The sequence below is a fragment of the Pantherophis guttatus genome, chromosome 9 (assembly GCF_059756535.1).
Source record: "Pantherophis guttatus breed Tessera chromosome 9, ASM5975653v1, whole genome shotgun sequence".
Taxonomy (NCBI): Eukaryota; Metazoa; Chordata; class Lepidosauria; order Squamata; family Colubridae; genus Pantherophis; species Pantherophis guttatus.
This window is the reverse complement of record NC_142071.1, coordinates 15,650,349-15,673,316: the sequence shown is the minus strand read 5'-3', so window position 1 is coordinate 15,673,316 and position 22,968 is coordinate 15,650,349. Positions and strand designations below refer to the sequence as shown.

Below are 22,968 nucleotides of genomic sequence, written 5' to 3'. Positions count from 1 at the left end.
ACTTTTGCTTCTGTTCTGTCGTGCAGTTGGGAGATAAGCCAAAGTAATCTTTTGTCAATGCCCCAGGCGGAAAGTTTGGCCCACAGCTTAGCTCTAGGGATGCTGTCGAAGGCAGCCTTTAGGTCTATAAAGGCAACGCAGAGACGACCCTTCCTGGGGGTGGAATATTTTACGGCAAGATGATGAAGGATCAGGGCATGGTCAATTGTAGAATGGTCTGGACAGAACCCCGCCTGCTCATATCCGAGCAGCAGGAGCTGAAGTGAAGGACAGGAGCTCACATCACCCCATGGCAGCACTTAGGTCTCAAACATGGGTTTGCTGCTAGTCAAGCCACCGTCGTAACCACAAGAGTCACAGTGCTCCTAAAAAAGTCACAAAATGGGGCAAAACTCATTTAACAATTGCCTTGCTTAGCAATGGAAATTTTGAACTCAATTGTAGTTGTAGGACAACCTGTAGAACTATCTGACCATCAGGATGTTTTCTCAACTTCCTACTTTAGCTTCCAACATTATGCAGTATTCCAGTCTGCCACTGTCAGAACAGACCAGAACTACATTTTAGATTGGCTATATTAACAACAAGAGCCAGTTTGGTATAGGGATCCGGATAAGGCATCAGATTAGGAACTAAAAGATCATGAGTGCAAGTTCTGCCTTAGGAACAGAAGTTAGTTGGGTGAGTTTAGGCTAGTTGCTCTCTCATTCCTGGGAAGGAGGCAATGGCAAACTACTTCTGAAATCTTGCCACTCCAGTGACTTTTCCATGCAGTCTCCAGGAATCAGACACAACTGAAAAGAAAACAATCACACGGAATCTTGCAAGTCTGTGCTGCTGTACCTTCTCCCTGAGTGAATCAGTGTCTGCTGAACAGCTTCCAAATATTGCTCCATTTCTTTTGCCTAGGGAATGGTTCTTGCATATTTCTGTCAAGGTCACCTCTTTTATTCCCTACACTCATATAAAAACTAACTAGGCCAGATCTGATTACTTTTGAAGCCCAGGTAGGGCAAAGGGTAGCATTCTGTATTTGCATTCATTATTAAGATGAATCCCATTTAGCCCCCAAATTAACAAAAGAACTCTAAAGAGTTGCACAAAGTTGCTGTGTGTGAGAGATAAGAGTTTTCAAATTTGATAGATAAATAAATGAAATATATCTTTGTTATTGCCCATCAAACATTCCTCTTTAGTCATAAACCAAAATACATGCCAAAATGTGGTTTGTTTATTTTGGTTTGGCACGACAAGTGAAACCACTACTGGGGCAATAATCTTGCCCTATAACAGCACAGGTCTTCGGCTGATTGCATTTTGATTTGGTTGCCAAGTGCATAAAAAAACATATCCTCCCTTTTCTACTAAAACCATAGTACAATGTTTCTCAACCTTGGCAACTTTTAAGTCCAACTGTGTGGACTTCAACTCCCAGAATTCCCCAGTGAATAGCTGATGTGGTGTCATGGTGGCAACTATCTTCTGCAGCTGGTACAAATGTCAATGGCATTTGTCCCAAAACAAGATCACAAGTTAACTAAATGAACTACAGAGTCATTCACTCACTTATGTAATGTTATGGGAGGGAGCTTTTGAAGGGTGTAATGGAAGGTACATACTTGTAACAATACCCACCCATAATTCATAGAGGTGCCCGTGAGATGACAATCAACAGTAAGTTGCAGGTTTTCTCTAGAAACTCTTTGCTTTTATCCCTCTCCAGTGCTATGTTACTTGGCAGCAAAACATGCTTGTTATTTACTGTGTTACCTAGCAAAGTATCTCTGCTAGCTCACTGCAAACCAGGAACCTTTCTCCACTAAGTCCTGAATACAAACAGATCTTCACCAAACAAGCACATATCTGGATGGGTGGAGCAGAGAAAATCATTGAAATCATTGAAATCAATGTCAAAAGTTGACATTGGAAGAGATGCTACAGAAAACCCCAAGCAGCAGTAGCAGTGCCAGCCTCCAAAGAAAAGGGGAAGCGGACATGTTTAATTCTTCATAAAAAACAACACGTTTCTAATTACTATGAATATGCAATTTCTTACAGATGCTTCAGATGTAGCCTGTGATTCTCTCCATCTAAGCAGAAGTATAGCCCTCAGATCCCTCCCGAAGGACCCCAAATTTATGAGGTTCCTACTAGCTTAAGGAAGTAAACAGTCAAGTGTATAAACAATACATTAGAATTCTCAAGAAATCTGCCTCATTGTATGCAAACTTGGGCATACTTATGGAAGTGCCAATTCAAAGTGCATCTTCTAGATACATTCATGTTCCCTGCACAAATAGGACCAAAGTTATGCTACCAAGTACCAAAATGACAATTTCTGATTTTTGAGAAGTCGAAAGAGGTATAAGGCATATTACTTTTCTATAGATGGCCCCACAGACTTGTGATGTGCCAAACAACGTAACAGACACAGAGAAATATAAAATTTAGAGTACTTGGAAGGGAAGCAAAGGAAAGCTTGTTTGAACAAAGTACAAAGACTACCTTTTATTGACCATATCCTTGTAAAAAGGAAATTCTTAGGAGCTGCAAAAGATCAGAAGGTTGGAGAAAGCTGTGCTCCACCATACTTATACTCCTTTTTCCCCCATGTTAATTAATCTGCAATAAAAACATATTCTAGTGTCTAACATCATGGAAAATAAGACCACATCTACAAAGGAGAGTGTGTGTTTGTGCCTTCAAGTCAGCGCTGACTCTTGGCGACTGCCTGGACAAGTCCCTGCAATTTTCTTGGCAAGATTTCAAAACTGGTTTTTGCCTTCTTCTTCCTGGGTTTGAGTGTGTGTGACTGGCCCAAGGTCACCCAACTGGCTTTATGCCTAAGGCAGGACTAGGACTCATGGTCTCCTGGTTTCTAGCCTGGTGCCTTAACCACTATTCCAAACTGGTCCTCTTTGACAGTAGAAGGGAATTATCCTTTTAAATATACCCCAACTTTGGCAGATGAGATTGCTAACTGTGCGATCGATCCCTACAGCTCTGCCTTTAGCAGCAACTTGATTAGTGTTGACTAGTAATTCCATACATTAATGAAAGAAGCTACAGGGCCAACACACAGTTTGGAAAAGAGACAGCAGCAGCATAACCTATATTCATCACGAAGTATTTGTCCTGTCTTTTCTCTTGGGTCAAGATTATAAGTTTAGTTTTATTCCCATGTACTACTAATGTTATCCTCCTCACAACAATCATATGAAATAAGTCAAACTAAAATGAGCAACTGGATATGCCTGGACTGGAATGAATAGCTGATCATCTCCATAAGGTGTAGCTGGGCACAACACTTTCCAGCATTGCATTGTTTCTTTTCAAATGTTCACACTGACAGTATGGACCTTATTTTTGCCTGATGAATGGGCAAACACAGCATGAATGACAGCCATATAAATAGATGGCTATGAATAGTTAAAAGTGTGCATGTTCATTATGAAATTAACTTCAGAAGAACTGAATATTAAATAAAGATGTCAAAAAGCATTCAACAGCTATCAGCTCTGCACGGATTGGAAAGTTTGTCAAGAGAAAAGCATGGGCTTTTGCTCATGATTTGCTTAGCCATTACTAGTAGCAACAGAAGTGGTAGACTACCACCAAATTCCCAAGGATTTTTGGTGGTGCATAGACAAGAGATAAGGTTTCTTGCCTCTTACCTGTTTTTTTTTCTACCAACAAAAGATGTGTAAGAAATACTAAATCATAAAAGAATACACATACCAATGAAAAACATAGAATACATGTAGTCCTCAACTTAAGACTGGTGGCTTAGTGACTGAAGTTACAACCAATTGGAAAAAGGGGATTTACAACTGAATTTTAGGATGGTTGTGTTGAAAACCAGAATTTATCTACAGGTTCCAATATAGTCATATGTCAAGGACTACCTGTAATGTTACATTAGCCAAACTATAACCAAAGCTAGATGGGGTCAAGACCAAAAGTCACTCCATTTGAAGTAGTTTCCAAAAGGCAATCAGGATGGGAATCAACACGATATTCTCTAGGCCAGACCATAGTAACAGGGGTATCACTGAAAAGCAGCGCCATTGAGCTTCAGACCCCTCATCTACATAAAGGGGCCCCTGCTATAGTTTTTTTCTGGGTAAATCAAACTGGCCAGGATGATTCCAGTGGGAAAATGTGATCCAATGCACCACCATGAAGCCTCCCAAATTTCATACATTCATGCTCACATAGGGTACCTTGCAACAATGTTGAGCAATAGAGATCTACAATTGCTAAGTCAACATAAAACAAGCCACATTATATTTTAGTGCATATGTGACCCAAGCCATAGAGAAACGTGATGGAATGCAGAATCTACTTTCCCCAACCCATCCTTCCTTCCACCTTGCTCATATTCTCATCCCCATTGGCAATTTGGTCCATGGTAAATGATGACATGTTCATCATGATGCAAGTGTTGCAGCCCCTGTTCTTGCAAATATTAGAGCACATGCTTTGTCCAGTGACATCAAGATACAATTGTCAACATTTCTACATTAGCATAGTTTTGGAATGAATACCATCCATCCAACTGTACTTCTAAAATAGGCAAGTTTTTAAAAATGTGACAGGTTCTTGGTGCTCTCTGAGCTGGCTTGTTTTCTTGCAGATGTTTCATTACCCTAACTACAGTAGGTAACATCATCAGTGCTAGTAAAGAGTGCTTCTGCTGTCAGTTTATATTCTAGTGTCTTGCCTGTCTGTGTGTGTGTGTGGGGGGGGGGTGATCTTAAGGATTCTTTGGTTGGGCTGTTTTCTAATAGCTCTTCTTGATTGGGGTATTGTTTAGTTGATTGTTGATCTGAAGTTGACCTTGGAGTATGCTGATCTGAGTGCAGATTACTGGTGGAGAAGTGCTGGAGTCTTTTTCTCTTTTGGGCTCCTTGATTGTCTCTTTTGAAAGTTTTCTTCACTTCTTTCAGCCTATCATTCTTTAATGAAGTGTTTTATGCAAAAAGAAGAAAGAAGGAAGATGCCCTGAGAAAACTTTGTAGGAAATGGTAGATGTACTCCAAGAAAAAAAGGTTGTTTTCCAATAATGTTATGTTGGAAGCATTGAAAATATTTCACTGCTAATAGTATCATCATCATACAGCACCGGTGTCAAACTCGATCTTGTCACTGATTTATCGCGACATATCGCAATATTTTTTTACCTTTGCGGAGCCGGGCTCGTCATGGCCTGCGTGTGACGCACCTGGCCCATGGGCCGCCAGTTTGACATCCCTGTCATAAAGTATAAAATTTGCAGTCTTTGTGTGGGCAGCTTACAGTCCTATGTTCAACAAAAACAAATTTCAGTTCCCATAACAATCCAGGAACAGGCCTTGGAAAGCCATCTGAAGAGCATCAAGATTTGCAATGACTGCAGGTAGCCCTAGAGAATGTGGAAGAGAATGAGGTTCAAAAGCATAAGCCAGCTGGCCTGAAACAGGCATTCTGAGAAGTAGTTTCAGCCATCAGGGCTAGTAAAAGAGAAAGATTAGAATTTTCTAGGGGAGCAAAAAGGACTGAGCAGAAATATATAGTGAAATTGGTCTCGGTTAACAGGCAAATTTCACTATGTATTTAAAATCATAAACCTCCACTTTGCCAAAGTGATTTTTGGTGAACAAAAATCACCAAGAATAAAAAAGCTATTTAAAGTTGGTTGTCAAAATTCTAAGTTTCTTCTCTGAGACAGCTGTGTTTGAAAGGTGGTTTGAAACTCTCCTACAGGCAGAAGAAAAGCTGACTGCCAGATCAGGCCCAGGCGGCCTCCATAATTAAGATAAGGAAACATTCTGCTCAGCTGCCTTGTTGTTTATTGGCCTTCCTTTTATGTCCTTAACAGAAGCTTGATCTGCTAAGCATGCTTGTTTACTTACTTGCTCAATTTCATAAGAGCTGCTGTTAAGAAGAGACTTGGAAATTAAGCCAGGTCATTCTCCAAGTCTTCTGAGAATCCTGCATCTCTGACTTCTGACTCAGTCCTGCTAGACACAAACTAATTATTCCAAAGAACTCCTATGAAGAAAAACAGCAGATCATTCTGCAACTGCTGTACCACATGATCAACAAACCATACATGGTCAGATGAGCAATCCAGCACTTGACAGCTTTCTACTTTCCCTTCTTCACACACACACACAGACACAGAGAGAGAGAGAGAGGGAGAGAGAGAGAGAGGGAGGGAGGAAGGGAGAGAGGGAGAGGCCCAGCCCCTGAGAGGATGATTTCCAAGTACCATCTCCCTATGGTAAACTAAAGTTGTATAGTCCAATAAACAGATGCATGGTTTAAATGCTGTTGACAGTTTACCTTGGCACTAAGCCTATACAACTTGGAGAGGCTACACTTTTGTTTCAGAAGGCTAAGATCAAATCCTCCAACAAACAGTTTCTCTGACTTTTAACCAAATAGATTGTCTCCGATGCTTTACAAATTAATCCACATGCCAGCTTTAATAACAGCTATTTTTGATCACAACATTCCCATTTGTCTTGCAAGGCTTTTAAGAAAACTTATCTGTGTCTATAAAAGCACACTTACAAGAAAGTAAGTATTGTTGAATATGGTGGTTAATAAATTACTGTATAAATATGCTTAGGATCTTCTTACAAGTTAAGGAGCATTGGAACACCACCTAAGAACACTAAGAACAAGAAAGGCATTTTGCTTCCTCTCACAGTGTCATCTACTGAATTATAATAGAAAGTGTTATGAAAATGATTAGACACTTTTAAAGACCACCTTATCACTAGATACCCATAATGAAAAACTTGCATCAGGTTGCAGAAGATTCTTTAAAGGTAATTCCTACACTTTTACCTATGAGGTCAGTAAAAAGGCAAAATAGTCAAGGAAGCTCACAAAACCCAATTGCTTCATATACTCCAGAATTTATTCTTGGATTGTTATCATAGCTTGTTCAGATGCCAACAAATAAGGCCCTGGATTCAAATGTAACATCTTATCAACCTATTCAGCTGCCCCCACTGGTTGATGAAAGCAAGAACGAACTACGCAACAAATTACTCATTTATAATGCCTTTTCTGTCTGAATTATATCAAATCATGATCAAGCATAGGGTTTCGGATCTTAAGTTAAAAAGCATTAAAGCAGGGCAGCAAACATTCCAGATTATAATGTTTATTTATTCTATCCTTGCAAGGTTTGCTCTTTAAAGATTCTTTAAATTTAATATTTATATTTCTAAAACTGAGGAGGAGAATTCTAGAGGCTGTTCATTAATTGATCACATTATAAACACATTTGACAAAATACCGGTACAATTTTCAACAGCTAGTATCTTGCCAACTGGGAATTATGGGATTTGTCATCCAACACATTCATAGGAATTCTAGTTAGGAAAATTGATTCAATATCACCACAAATCCATGGACAGTATTGGATTCAGATTTAGTCAACAAATTCAATAAAATGATTGTCTTAATTTTTACTGATTTTAACAGACCCACTCCATGTACGACTAAGGTTGGTTTTGTATATCAAATTGATCTATAATGGGTTGATTTTCAATTAATGATACAACACAACCCAGTCTCAATGTATGCTCTATTCAGCAATATAGTTCACCAAATCATGGCTTAATTATGTGACTTATCTAGCACGGTTCACAACTTTTTTTTCTGGATGTCTGAATATAGGTATGACCACAACTGAGCCAAAAATTTCTGTTGTAAAACTTTTGGTTTTGCCCCATTTTACAACCTTTCTTGCCATAGTTGTTAAATGAATCACTACAGTTGATATGTTAAGTAAATCGGGCTTCCCCATTGACTTTGCTTGTCAAAAGGTTGCAAAAGGTGATCACATGACCTTGCCACACAGCAATGGTCATAACAATGAATCACTTGTCAAACATCTGAATTTTGATCAGATGATCATGGTGACGCTAAAAAAACTGTAACTCTGAAAAATGGTCATAAGTCACTTTTTTCTGTGCCATTGTAACTTTGAACAGTCACTAAATGGACTGTTGTAAATTGAGGACTACCTCTACTGCTTTACTTGATCTCATTTTTAGACAGTACGGCTTTGTTAATAATGGACTAGATAATGTGATGCATAGTTTTCCTTCCTTTACACTTCCAAAAGAATATGGATGAGGGATCAGGAATTCATGTGTTCAACTCCTTACTTGATCGTCACATCACTGGCAATTGTTTGTTCAACTTAACAGCTCTAGTTGCCAAAACAGGAGAAGAAGTCAAGTTAGGATATAGAAAGACATTGCCACAGAAGTTTCATTCATCTGAACCCAAGACACTGATGCTTCCAATTCTAATTAAAAGACAAATAAATGTCAGATTTCAATCCTGAAACAGTTCTACCATCAATGCTTCCACAAAACTTTATGTTCCTTCTAAATCATAACTTTAATTTTGATATGCTTTTCTCTCCAATCTCAAGATCTTTTAGGTTATGGCTTGAGGTTTGTCAGGAAACAAAGGAGTCATATTAATGACTTTCTATCCAGAAAAAATGACCCTAAAACTTAAACCTTCGCCATAAGGCAATCTTCTGTAAACACTATAGAGCAGGGGTGTCAAACACGAGTTTGACACCCTTGCTATAGACTCAGGCCCAAATGCTTTTATATATGACAGTCAGCCATAAACTGGGATTATGCTAGACTACCACATCATACAAAACAAAAAGACAACTCACACTTCAGAGCAACATCTGAACCAGGTCATCATACAGTGCCTAAGATTTACTTGCAAGTAAGGAAAACTTCCAAGCTCAAATCCCACTGAAAAGAATTTATCTTATCAATATTTTCCAACAAAAGTCACTCATACTATGATGAGATGAAACTGGTAGCAGCAACAATAATCAAAATGGACAGACTGGATGAGTTTTGATGGCCAAACTTTGTAGAGGAGAGATGACACGGTTTGAAAGTTAAAAGCGTCATACAAAATCCACACATCTCTTAGGCTCACCAGATATGGGCTGTTAACAACCAAATACTCACTACATGGCATTGACATCAAAGAATCTCAGAAAATTTTGCAACCCACATCTGGGATATCTAGCTAATTAGGGGGACTAATAGAAAGAAAAACCTTATCCATTTGCAGGGACTAAATATAGGTAATCCTCCACTTACAACAGTTCATTTACTGATTGTCTGAAGTTACAACAGCACTGAAAAAAGCAACTCATGACCCTTTTTCACACTTAAAACCATTGCAGCATTCATATGGCCATGATCAAAATTCAGGCACTTGGCAACTGACTCATATTTATGATGGTTGCAATGTCCTAGGGTCACGTGATCACCTTTTGCGACCTCCTTATAAGCAAAGTCAATGGGGAAGCCTGATTCACTTAACCATGTTATTAATTGCAGTGATTCACTTAACAACTGCCGCTAGAAAGGTGGTAAAATTGGGCAAACTTCACTTAACAGCTGTCTTGCTTAGCAACAAAAATTTTGCACTCAATTGGGGTTGTAAGACGGGGACTACGTCTAGTTCAATATACTATTAAAATTGTACAATTAAAGTAAGAATAACAACCATCAGTTCTGTTTAATGACCCAAAGCTAAAGACCAAAATCTTACTATAATAATACCAAATTAAACTTGCTTCCTCAACATAAGGTAGACTGGGACTGTCCATACTTTGGGTTGGGGGGTGGGGAGTTATACTATGGGGATTTCTGAAGGCCTCTTGCCTGTTCCACACACCACAAGAAGGGAACCTCCACTAGCTTTCTCTGGGTGTCCAAACTGAATGGACTGATACTATACTAAGAGTTTCCTGTATAATCCAATGCTATGCTGCAATGGCTGAGTTTGTGTAACACAAGACATTATGCCAAACCAAGTAAACCCCCTCACTTTGAGCATGATATGGGGACCCATCTTCTTTGTTGTTTTAAGCACAGTGGGTTCATCAGGTTACTTCTCTAGGAGCAGACATGTGAGTCAACTCATCCAGAAGTGCCTGGTAGGTCTGCATTATGCTTGAGAAATGAACAACGTGCTAAAAGAAAGCAATACACCCAAGGAAAACAGCCAAAGACAGGGCAGGACAAGCTTTGCCCAACCTACCAAACCAGCCTGCTGAGTGTTCTTAGCTTTGCAATGTCCCTGTTCATTCAAATGTTCACCAAAGGGGTAACTTCATCTTTGTACTTTTCTTAGTGGAGGGAGGGGTGGGAGAGGGAGAGGGAGGGAGAGGGAAAGAGAGAGAGAGAGAGAGAGAGAGAGAGAGAGAGAGAGAGAGAGAGAAAGAGAGACTGAGATTGTCAGATCAGTCTGGCAATAAGCCATGTCCTATGTCCCACTGTTATCTGAGCCAAGATTGGTGAGTTACACAAGAAACAGAGTTTTTGTGGCCATCCTACCTGGGAAGACAGAAAATTCTGCATTGCTTTCATGTTCTGCTCATAGGAGGAGCTGTTACCCTGTGGAAGTGCATATGGGTTGTACAAAACTTTGGATTCAATTCCTGATATCTCCAAAAGGAACAGAAAAGGCTACAGATCCGAATGATAGTTGCTTCACACCTTAATTCAAAGATGGGAAATTGGGGGGGGGGGGGTGTCGCAAAAAGAGACAAGTCCAGAGACTTGATGAGATTGTGGAGATGGGCACCCCTGATAATTTGAAGCCTGTAACTGATTTGTTTTCTATGGATGGTTTTTTAAGCAGAGGCCTAAGATATCCATTTGTATCTCTGTTGCTGAAAAGTAGCAAAAAAAAAAAAAAAAGATTAAAAACAAATAAATTTGTGGCCAGGCCTGTAATATGATTGTGAAAGGGCTTGTGAAGAGTCAACTTAAGGCTTATGAGAGGCTTATTCCTGCTCTACTTCATGATTTGTTAGGTAGGATTCAATTAATGACTTCACACACCACACTCAGTCGTAAGACTTGGTGAATAAAATAAAATTTCTGAACTTATGCAGATTATCTCAAAACAAAATAATTTGGCTTTGGCTGATATGCTAACCCAGTTAATACTGAGTTAAAATGGGCCACATATATGACCTGAGAAGCTTAAATGTTTACAGGACAGAATAGTGGATATTATGCATTTTCAATGCTCTTTTTAGTTTTTCTATTCCAGCAGTACTCCTTTTATTTTATTTGAGTTCAGTATTTTTTTTCCTGAGGGTTAGTCACCTCAGATCTTTAACACAGGCAGCAAGGTGAGCTACTAATGCTGGTAAAACGAATTTAAAGAATAAGGAGCTCTCCCTCTCCATCTTATATAAACTGGGAGGTTTCCTTTGTGTGTGTGTGTGTGTGTGTGTGTGTGTGTGTGTGTGTGTGTGTGTGTGTGTTTGTTTGTTTTATTGGATGCTTATCCCACAAACCCTCTGGAAAGCTCCAGGACAAAAAGACTGGCAGCATCTCTAGAAGCAGAGGGGGCAGCAGTAATAACAAAGCAAGTTAGCAATGGGCTGCGGAAAGAAGCTGCTCTCTCCATTTGCAGCATTCAGCCATCCTGACCAATAAAAAATAACATTTAAAAATTTTAAAAGTTCAAAAACAAGACCTAAAAAGGCAAAAGACCACAGCGGATATACAAAACAGAAGAAAGATGCAATCAAAAGTACACCAAGAACTCCCCCCCTCCCACAGTAGGATCTCAAGATAGCATTCAAGTAGCTGGAACAGATTAAATTGAGCAAATAATGGAACAGAAGGAGCCCGTGGATTTATCTTGGGCTCTGCCATGCTCTCTTAGCCTGGAACCTGGGATTGTGGGGAGGACTCAAAACAACGGCAGGGACTTCAGAGTGGACATGTTTTCAGTTTGCGAAACTCTAGCTTTCAGACACCAGATTTGACTGAAACCTTGCAGAAGACTTCACAAGCCATAATCCTTCAACAACTTGAAAGCTAATGCAACCTGATAGAGCTGCTCAGTAATACTTGACTTTCATCCCTTCCAGGAAGGTGCTGCGTATTTCTCCCGGGTTAGGCTTGCTTTCTGCAGTTCTGTAACAATTGCAATTCGCCCAACAAAACACTATGGCCAGCACTAAAGCATCTTTTCTAGACCAAAAGAGAAGATGCAAGCCACACCACTCTTCATGCCCCCCCCAAATGACCCCTATTCCCAGAAGATCAAAATGATAACCACCAAGGGGTCTGTCCCTGGCACACACCTGGCCCATCAGCTGGTGCCTTCTGCAACCACCCCACCCACATTCCAACCCCGCTGGGGGCGGCCCCATCGTTAAAAGACAGGGGCAACTTCCTGACCACACAGCCCCAAGGTGGCAGCTTCGGTTACCATGGAGACTCACTTTCTCCTCCCCCCCCGCCGCCTATTTCGGGGCACACACCTTCGCTTCCAAGCCCCAAAACCAACACAAGATGGACAAGATCCGGAGCAGCACAAACAATCCCCCAACTCAGCCAGGGGTTGAGGCAGTAGCCACCAAACCCGTGCGGCGCTCCATTCCCGGTCCACGCGCCCACCCGGGAACCCCGAAGCGGCAAAACCAAAGAAAGGCGGCCGTGGGGGGGGAGGAGAAGAAATGCAATCAGGATGCCCAACCTCCTGCCCAACCGGAGCACCCCCCTCCCGCCGCGGGTTCAAAAACCACCTCCCCCCTCCCTGAGGGGGAACCCACCCGGCCATTCGCTCAACCTCGCCCCCCAGCCTCGAGCACCAAGCACAGACCACCACCACCACCCGTTTTCCAAGCGCCTCAGCGGAAGAGCCCCGGGGCCGTCCGGCCAGCCACGTTAAAATGGCCCTGGACAATTACCTCACGGAGCGGGGGCCTCTGCGTGGCGGAGCGAGGAGGAAGCTCGGGGGGCGAGCCGCTCTCGCTCTCGCTCTCTGTCGTCTTCTTCCTCGGGAGGCTTCTCCCTTACAGCTGCTTCTGTCCCGGTACCATGGTGGCCGCCCGCCTTGGCTGCGAGGCACGGGAGAGGAGGGCGAGGTGGATGGCGACGGCCCGGGCGGACTGAAACAAAGCCTCCCGTGCAAGCGGCGGCGGCTGGCTATTGCTGCGGCTGAAGCGCCAGACCTACGAGCGCCGCGCAGCTCCCCACCTCCATTCTGCCTGCGCCTTCACCTCGCCGCTCCAATTGCACAATAGAGCCGGGGCAGCCTCATCAATATTCATCGCCCTCGCTCTCCCCCCTCCCCCGACGCTTAGACTAGAGCAATGGAGCTCCTATCGCTCCGACTCGCGAGGAGGAGGAGGAGGGAAAGGGACGGAAGGGGGGGTGAGAGAGAGCGCTTCCCTTGGCGCCCTGCACCTATTGCATCTGATTGCAGGTGGCGTGCGTGCGCACGGCGGCGGCGGCGGCTACGTGAGATGCTGGGGGAGGGGGGGAGCCCCCGGGGGAACTCACCTCCCTTCGGGCGGCGCGGAGGGAAAGAGCAGACAAAGGGCGAAGGAGGGCCGGCTGCCGCCCTGCCTTCCTCTGCAGCCCCCGCTCCGCAAAGAGGCAGGCTGGGCGTGGAAGCTCCGGCCGCGCTGCTTCCGCCCTTCGGCCGCTTGGGGTTGCCCGGGAGCGCGTTGCGAACCTCGGTCGCTGTGCTTGGGCCGGGCGTGGGTTTTTCTCGCGCCTCATGCAGGCAAGCGGGCCGGGAAGAGAAGGGACGGGGCTAACTTGGCTGGCTTGGTATAAAGCGGCCGAAGCGGAGAGGTATAAAGCTCGCGGGGCAAAGCTCGGTGCAGCCCTGGATGCGGCAAAGGCGGACGGGCGTTGCGCCCCCGACAGGAGGAGCCGCGCGCTGAACTGGATCGGATCTGCCGACTTTGCAGGGTTACTGTGAGAGAACCGCCAGGAGGGAGTGAAGACCCGGGTCAGGCGTGCTTCTCCAACCAGGCGTCCACCGTACCAGTCTCCCATAAACTGCCCATTAATGTAGAGCAGGGGGTCCAGCCTTGGCAACTTTAAGACTTCAGCTCCCAAAATTCCCCAGCCGGAATTCTGGAGTTCAACTCCACAGGTCTTAAAGTTACCATGGTTGGACACCCCTGATGTTGAGGATGAAGGTAGCCCACAGTTCCCAGCCTTAAACTGATTCGTGCAAAAAGGGGCCTAGAAAAGAATTGCAGTATGTGTGTGGGACAAAATGTGACAAAATACTTCATCCGAAGTAACACTGAAGATGTTGTCAAGTCTGGTAAGGAAATGTTTGGAAGCTAAACAGCAAACTCACAGAACAAACCGGAGAACAAACTGCCACCACCAGGTAGAACCAGCCAAGCTACAAATATTTTCCATCATTTCAGGATTGCAAGTTAAATTTCAATAACAACTGAGGGTCCCTGAAGTTACCTAAGGATCAGAATAAAAATTGGGGACATCCAGAAGCTTCACATTGGTGGTTAAAGGCAAGTTTTAATTTGGTTTTATGAAGAACAAGGTTCTCGGATTGCAATAAACTGTGATGCAGTTGGTGTAGAACCTAAGGGATCAAAACTTTCCAAAACTGGAAGAATATAAGAGGCAGTGCACAAAAGACAGCAGGATCCATACAACTAGGAATATTTTTTTCCACTTTGTTGCCATTACATAAAAGGGGGGGGGGAGTCAAAGTTAACGCATCCATTTTTCTGACTAATACAATTTATTAAAAAGCACTAGCTTTTGTGAGTTTCATTGGATGAATTTGATGAAGTGAGATGCAGCACATAAAACCTGATGCTTTTAATAAGATGTGTTTATTGGGAAAAATGCCACTTGGCTGTTTTTTATTTTTTATTTTGCTTTCCATAGACTGACATAACTCCTACGTATTATGATAGTGATTTTTCAGAAAGCCAGAATACAAGTGTCTTGCTGTATTAAATAAGCCAAAGGGTCCTCAAAGCCAGCTTCCAACAGTGGCTGAAATGTGCATTTCCTCACTTCTTCAAGAAGCCAAATTCTACTGAATTGAAATAGTAGCACCATGAAACTGCTTAGAACTTTCCTTGGTGCTTTCCTGTCCAGGAACACTGCTATTTATATCCAGGAATGGAGAGCTATTCTGATCATTGTGAGGTATTACAGATAGTCCTCAAGTTACAACAGTTCATTTAGTGACCTTGCAAAGTTACAATGGCATTGAAAAAAGTGACTTATGACCATTTTTCACATGACTATTATAGCATCTCAATGGTCATCTGATCAAACTTCAGGTGGTTGGCAACTGACTCATATTTATGATGGTGGCAGTGTCTTAGAGTCCCCTTTTGTGACCTTCTGACAAGCAAAGTCAATGGGGAAGCCAGATTCAATTAACAACCATGTTACTAACTTAACATCTGCAGTGATTCACTTAACAAATGTGTCAAGAAGACTCATAAAAAGAGGCAAAACACTTAACAACTGTTTCACTTAGCAACAGAAATTTTGGGCTCATAAATCAAGGACTGCTCATATTCTCAATTAATAATGTTGTCAAGCATCATAGAAGGAGAGAGTAGACTTTTTTCTCCAAAAAGTTGCCATCCAGATGTACTGGACTTAAAGTCCCATAATCCCCCAGGCTGCAGTCATAAAGTGACACCCAATTTACATGTACTTATAAAAATTCTTTGGATTAGGAGTACAGGGAACAACCATGCTGGATTAAATGTCTTGTCTTGGAAATGATGATTTAGAAAGATATTTTAAAGTTCATAATGGGAACAGTCACCCTCTGGAAAAGAACAAAACAATTAAAAAAGAAAAAGCAACTAGACAAGTGATGGGAGCCTGGAGGTTGGGGTGGCAGGGAGTGGCCCTGTTTAGTGGCGTCACCAGCATAATTTAGCAGGTGCCCATGAAACTCACATAACTGCATTCCACCCTGCTCTCCAAATGGCAAAATGTCTGTTTGGAGAAACTTACTACTTTTTCTCCCCAGTGAAAGTAAATTTCTTGGAATAATGAGTAGAGGGAGAGAAAGTCTGGATACCATATAACAAATGAGGTACTCTACCACAACTAGCATGCAAATGATAGTGTTTTTCTTTTTTCTATCTGTTTTTCTATTCGAACTCTCTAAACCAGCATTTTTCAAACTTGCCAACCAACTCCCCATCTAAATCCACACACCTTAAAGTACATTTGGCTGGGGAGTTTTGGGAGTTGCAGTCCACACATCTTAAAGTTTCCAAGATTGAAAAACACTGCTCTAAAACCTTGAAAGCTTGGCTCATCCACCTCAGCTTGTTTCTCTTCTTCTTGCGCCATATCTGTCATCGGATGTTGGCAATCATGTTTGCGATTCTATTTTTATCAACAGCCGCATGAAAAAGTGCTGTTGAGTTTTGTCCAAACCAGTCCCTTAGATTTTGAAGCTATGATGGCTTCAAAAGGCTTTTGAAGCTTCTTCTGCCTGGACCTTGTTTGTCTTCAATTTTTCCTTGGAGAATTAAGTGAAGTATAGGGTCCTATGCCATGGAGCGCTTTAAAGGTGGTAACCAACACCTTGAATTGCACCCGGAAGACCACTGGGAGCCAGTGCAGCTCGCGCAGGAGGGGCATCACGCGGGCACAACGAGTTGCGCCCATAACCACCCGCGCGGCCGCATTCTGGACCAGCTGGAGCCTCCGAGTGCTCTTCAAGGGGAGCCCCATGTAGAGAGCATTACAATAGTCCAGCCGGGAGGTGACAAGGGCATGAGTGACCGTGCGCAAGGCATCCCGGTCCAGAAAGGGCTGCAACTGGCAGATCAGGCGAACCTGATAAAAAGCCCCCCTGGCCACGGCCGTCATATGCTCTTCTAAAGACAGCCGTGCATCCAGGAGGACACCCAGATTGTGAGCCCTCTCTGTGGGGGGCAAAGATTCACCCCCAATAGTCAGCGATGGCACCTGCTGACTATATCGGGACGCCGGCAGCCACAGCCACTCGGTCTTGGATGGGTTGAGTCTGAGCCTGTTCCTCCCCATCCAGACCCGCACGGCCTCCAGGCAGCGAGACATCACATCAAGGGCATCGTTGGGGTGGTCTGGGGTGGAGATGTACAGCTGAGTATCATCAGCGTACAGGTGACACTTCACCCCAAAACCATGGATGATCTCACCCAGCGACTTCACATAAATGTTGAACAGAAGAGGCGAGAGGACCGACCCTTGTGGCACTCCCCATGCGAGGTGCCTCGAGGTCGACCTCTGCCCCCCTGCCAACACGAACTGCGAGCGGCCGGAGAGGAAGGAAGAGAACCACCGCAAAACGGTGCCCCCTACTCCTAACCCTTTCAACCGCTGCAACATGATACCATGGTCGATGGTATCAAAAGCCGCTGAGAGATCTAATAGGACTAGGACAGAGGAGCAACCCCTGTCCCGGGCCCTCCAGAGATCATCCAGCAACGCGACCAATGCCGTTTCTGTGCTGTGCCCCTGCCTGAAGCCCGACTGGTACGGGTCTAGATAGATAGCTTCATCCAGGTGCCTGGGCAGCTGTCGTGCCACCACACTCTCAACAACCTTCGCCACAAAAAGAAGGTTGGAGACCGGACGGTAGTTAACTAATTCAGCCGGGTCCAGGGAAGGCTTCTTGAGGAGGGGCCTCACCACCGCCTCTTTCAAGGTGGCGGGAAAGGCACCCTCACTCAGAGAAGCAGTTATAATCCCCTGGAGCCAGCCTCGTGTAACCTCCCGGGAGGCCAGTACCAACCAGGAGGGACACAGGTCCAATAAACATGTGGCGGCACTAATCCTACCCAGAACCCTGTCCACATCCTCGGGAGCCACAGGATCAAACTCCTCCCAGATAATATTCTCAAGACCTACCCTCGTCTCCTCCCCCGGACTCACCCAGTCGGAGTCCAAGCCTTCCCGAATCCGAGCGACTTTATCGTGCAGGAATTGCACAAAATCCTCAGCTCGACCCTGCAAGGGATCCTCCCACACTCCCCCCCCGAAGAAGGGAGTGGGTCACCCTAAACAGGGCAGCTGGGCGGTTCTCTGCAGATGCGATAAGAGCGGAAAAATGGTTAGATTTCGCCACTTTTATCGCCACTAGGTAGGTCTTGATATAAGACCTCACCTGTGTCCGGTCGGAATCAGAATGACTAGTCCTCCAAATGCTTTCTAGGCGTCTTTTCCGACGCTTCATCTCTCTCAGCTCCTCAGAGAACCAAGGAGCCAATTGAGATCGGCATCGGGTCAGAGGCCGCAAAGGCACGACACGATCCAAAGCTCCGGCGGCCGCACTCTCCCAGGCGGCCACCAGCTCTTCAGTCGAGTCATGTGTCAGAGTCTCAGGAAACGGCCCAAGCTCCGTCAGGAACCTTTCTGGATCCATCAGGCACCTGGGACGGAACCATTTAGTCGGTTCCGTCTCCCTGCGGCAGGGGGAAGCGGTAGGAAAGTCCAAGTGAAGGAGCGAATGATCTGTCCATGACAAGGGTTTAATGTCTAAGTCCCCTCTACCAAGATCATTCAACCACTGACCAGAGATGAAAATCAAGTCCAGAGTGTGTCCTCCTATGTGAGTGGGGCCTTGAACTAACTGGGTCAGGTCCATGGCCGTCATGGAAGCCATGAACTCCCGAGCCACCTCTTGACGTCTCACCCGCGGATGGAAGGTTGAAATCCCCCATGACAATAAGTCTGGGGGTATCCACCGCCACCCCGGCGATGACGTCGAGTAGCTCGGGTAGGGTCGCTGCCACGTGGCAGGGAGCCAGGTACGCAGTCAGCAAACCCATCTGCACCCCACAGCCCCACTTCACAAAGAGGGACTCACATCCGGCTATCTGAGGAACAGTGGTCTCCCTTGGACAAAGACTCTCCCTAATAATCACCGCCACTCCCCCACCCCTCCCCTGGGCCCTTGACTGATGAAATGCACGAAAACCTGGTGGGCACATTTCAACAAGGGGGACCCCCCCTCTTGTCCCAACCAGGTCTCCATAATACCTGCTAGGTCCGCACCCCCCTCCAATATAAGATCACAGATGAGGGGGGCTTTATTGACAACCGACCTGGCATTACATAACATCAGCCATGGACCCTGGGCCTGAGACTCTGCACAACCCAGGCCACGAGGCGCGCATTGGGGACCGGAGTGCACAATTGCTCGTAAACAGCGTATGCGCACCCCCGGCACATGATATGGTCCCCTGCGCCCGTCATATTTGCCCCTCCCACTCATTATTTCAATTACATTGCCCTTTTTGTTATCCCCCTGCTCCCTGGATAAATTTTCTTTCCTGACCCCTCTGCTGCAGCCAATCAGCCTGTCACCCCGCTCAGTAGCTATCTGGACCCCCCCAGGTCCACTTTCACAACCCCCTCCCTTCCTCCCGGGTCCCCTTAAAATTTTCTTTAAAAATTTAAATAAAAAACCCCTCAACCCCCTCTTTGCTGCATGCCATCTCTCGGGATTCCAAACTCTGTCATCAAGGTAGGCCCTCGATAGCGTGGAGGGCCAGGCCTGCGAGAGGGGGGAGTCTCGCAGCGCAAGGAGTTCGGCGGCCGAGTGCATCAAGGACCGGGAAGGGTGAAGCATCCTCTGGCTGAGATTCCATAGAATAGCCTAATCGTCCTAGGGCATGGAGAGGCAGCAACTCAAGACATGGAAAAACTGGGCTCCACTGTCCTCTCACGACAGTGGAAGAAGTCTTGTGCCATTTCAACAAAACTCAGAAGGTGCTCTCTCCAGGCCATCCTCTCACGATGGCTAGCCGAGATGGAGTTGGCTATGGAGAGATTCGATAGTCTATCCACTCTGGTAGGGAAACGGCAGTTGAACCAGACTCCCTCAGAATCCATATCAGAATTGTCCATTCTCCACACCATCAAGGGCATAGGTGGAATAGAGCCAGTCTAGAAAGCAGAATAGTAAACCCAGGGAACAGATGACACATGGAAAGCAATGAAGGGAGATGGCTTGCAAGGCAGAAAGTAGCTGGGATAGTGACCATGATAAGGCCTATACAGGCCAACAAAAAGGGGGGGAGGGGGGAATGGCCTGAGGTAGCCCAAGGCCAACCCTTGGCCTTCTTCCAACCTCTCCCACTCCCCAGGTCTTCCAGGTCTTCCAGCATTTTATACCCCCAGTCTACAGCCCCAGTCTCCAATGGGGCCTCCGGATTCCTGCAGCAAAGTGGGACAGCAGAAATAGGCCGCCCCCTAGCAGGTCCGGGGTTTCAAGATAGAAGCCAGCAGCCTCTCACCATAGCGTCCTCTTCGGTAGCTGCCAGCTGCCGCCCCCTCGCCTCCGCCATCGTCTAGCGGCCGCCGACCACCCCGCACCCACTGCCAGCACCGGCGCTGCTTCCACCATGGCTCCCACCATACTCCAGGGTCCCCAGGAGCCTCAGAAAGCCCCGGAGAGGCCAGGAATCCAGGGGAGCCACCGCATTGCCGCCACCGCAGAGCTGCCGCCGCCGTCGGTCCATGCCGGAGGCCGAGAAAAGCGCCGCCAGTCAAATCGCTACCGACGTCACCCCGCGGAGCCTTCAGCAGCCGTTTTTTTTCCTCGACCTGATGTTCCAGAGGGCAAAAAAACCCTCAATGGGTCGGGGAAAGATTCCTCTCTCTAGGACTGGGGGCCATGGTGGACAATCGCCCCAGGAACCTCCCGAAATTGCCAGGAATCACCCCATCTGCCGGGAGCGTCTCAGGCTAGATCCCCCATCTTGGACATGCGCTTATTGAGTAAGCAATAACTTGGGTATTCATTTCTTAAAGTGAACCAGGATTTTTTTTTCTTTAGAAACAAAGTACTACTTAGTACTATCCCAGCAGCTTGATGGTTATATGCAGTGATACTTCTGTGGAGCCGATTTGGTTTCTCCAAATGCAGCCCTAGATTCAACAAGGGAATTAATGCATATTTTATCATCTTGAGAAGAAAGACTTCTTAAAATGATTAAGTGCCGAATCTAAAAATAGTTGCTGGCACACAACTAGAGAAAACATAGGTATTCCTCAACTTATGACCACAACTGAGCCCAAAATTTCTGATGTTAAGCGAGAAATTTGGTAAGTGAATTGCTGCAGCTGTTAAGTTAGTAACATGGCTGTTAAGTGAATCTGGCTGTCACATTGACTTTGCTTGACAGAAGATCATAAAAGGGGATCACATGACCCCGGGACACTGTAACCATCATAAATGATAAATACAAATGAACTGTCAAACATCTGAATTTTGATCATGTGACCATGGAGATGCTGCAATGGTCATAAGAGAAAAATGGTTGTAAGTCACTTTTTCAGTGCCATTGTAACTTTGAATGGTCACTAAACAAGCTTGTAAGTTGAAGACTATCTGCAGTTATACAGAAAGAAAGGAAAAGGAAGAAAGGATGCAGCTAACAGGGGCCTCTACCTTCCCCCACCCTGGGGCACAGAAACCGAGTACACAATGGGGTGAGACTACTGATTGATACTTACCTCCAAGCTCCAGGATTTAATCTCTCAGGACTTGCAGGGAGTGGGGGTTGGAGAGCAAAGGCCTTTGTAAGGGAGAGTTATCAGAAAAGGAGATGATGCAATTTACGTGCCTAAGAAAGGGCAGGAAGTAGGTAGTCCATCTACTCACTCCCACTGGTAGATCTCTAGGTCATATGCTTTAGACCTCTTGCTGAACAATATTCCCTGATCCTAATTTATATTCCTGAAATACTGTAAAGAAAGCTTGGGATAAATAAGATTATTTTTTTTCCTTCTGGATATTCAACCAATTCCTAGTCTTAGAATTCTTTTAAGACTGCTTTGTATAACAGGCTAAGATTGTTGACTGATCTTAAAACCACCAAAGGGCGGGGGAGGGAGAACAGTACACTTTGCATTGGAAAAGAGAATTGACTATTATTATATTGGATTACATGTAGTCCTCGACTTACAACCCCAACTGAGCCCAAAATTTCTGTTGCTAAGTGAGTTTTGCTCCATTTTAGGACTGTAGGAAGTTAGCATGCACTCCTTTCCTAGAAGAATGAAATATTTTAGGAAATATTTAAAAGGCAGAATATATTTCCCTGGATGAGAAATGGAGAAACATGTTTTAATGACAAAGCAGCTCCCACCTTCTTGCCTCCCCACCCTTTGTCAATGGACCATAATCTGCAACACAAGAGGACCCATCTAGAAACAGAAACTCACCATATGGCACCTGGGAAGATTACATCAGCCAGCAAGGCTAGCTAAGACCCCCACCCCCTGGGAGTCTGACAACCAATCAGGATACTCTTTCGGGGCCCCAAGAAGTTCAAAGCCAGAGAGGGCATAAAACCCGGGGACTCGCTGCATCTCACCCCTTTTCTGTTCAGGAATTCAAACCATGTGATCCTGTCCACCATTAAACCATCTTTCCAAGCAGTCTCCATGTTTCCAGTGTCTTTTACCTCACTTGGAGCTGAACCCAGGATATTTCTTCTAACAATTTGGCAACCCAGATGGGACTCCAAGCTAATCTAACCAATGGACCTGGCCCAGGTAAGCCTCCCTTGCTAGCAGCAGACCCATTGAGTCTGTGGGCATGTTTTCATGGATCTTGGCCATTTAGGTTTTAAAGGGGTTTTGAGTGTTGAGCTCAAAGGCTGCTTGGAAATAAGGTGAGTACCTCTAAATTTTAATTTAAAAGCATGGGAAATGTGTGTATGCCTGCATGGGTGTGAGGGCCCTTCTCCCAATTACAGCTGGATCTTGCTTCCTCTGTGCATTTCCTAACCGCAGAAAGACCAACAGTCTGGAGAGCATGGGGGATTTGCCAGAGCACAAGACCTTCTGTTAGGGAAGGAGGAAGTGTGTGTGTGGGATTCCACCTGGAAAACAGTCTGATTTCACCTCTTTTGAGTGACCTCTAGCTGCACCTCTGCCTACTGCTAGCTCCACCGAGCCATGACCGGTAGGATAGAGAAAGCAAGGGAGGGGGGTTGCCAAATGTGGAACTTTGTGTTTAAAAGGAATGGAAGCCGAGCGAAAGCCAAGCGTGTGAAGGGGGGAATAAGTTGGGAAAGGGAAACCTGGTTTTGTCAAGGCCGGACACGGGGCGAGCGTGTGTGTGTATGAG

At 45.1% G+C, this 22,968-nt stretch overlaps 1 protein-coding gene across 3 annotated transcripts in view; it reads right to left on the bottom strand.

Annotated features, from left to right (window-relative positions):
* ZMIZ2 (zinc finger MIZ-type containing 2) overlaps nt 1–13,668 on the bottom strand; it is a 99,231-nt gene extending 85,563 nt beyond the window's left edge. The window contains exon 1 of one of the 3 annotated variants that reach the window (XM_087875644.1): nt 13,368–13,668. The gene's annotated coding sequence lies outside the window, so the exon portion shown is untranslated. Of the gene's footprint in view, nt 1–12,772 lie in introns of all 3 variants that reach the window. The other 2 variants (XM_034436919.3, XM_060693524.2) reach the window with 2 other exon arrangements.
* Nucleotides 13,669–22,968: the final 9,300 nt, after the last annotated feature.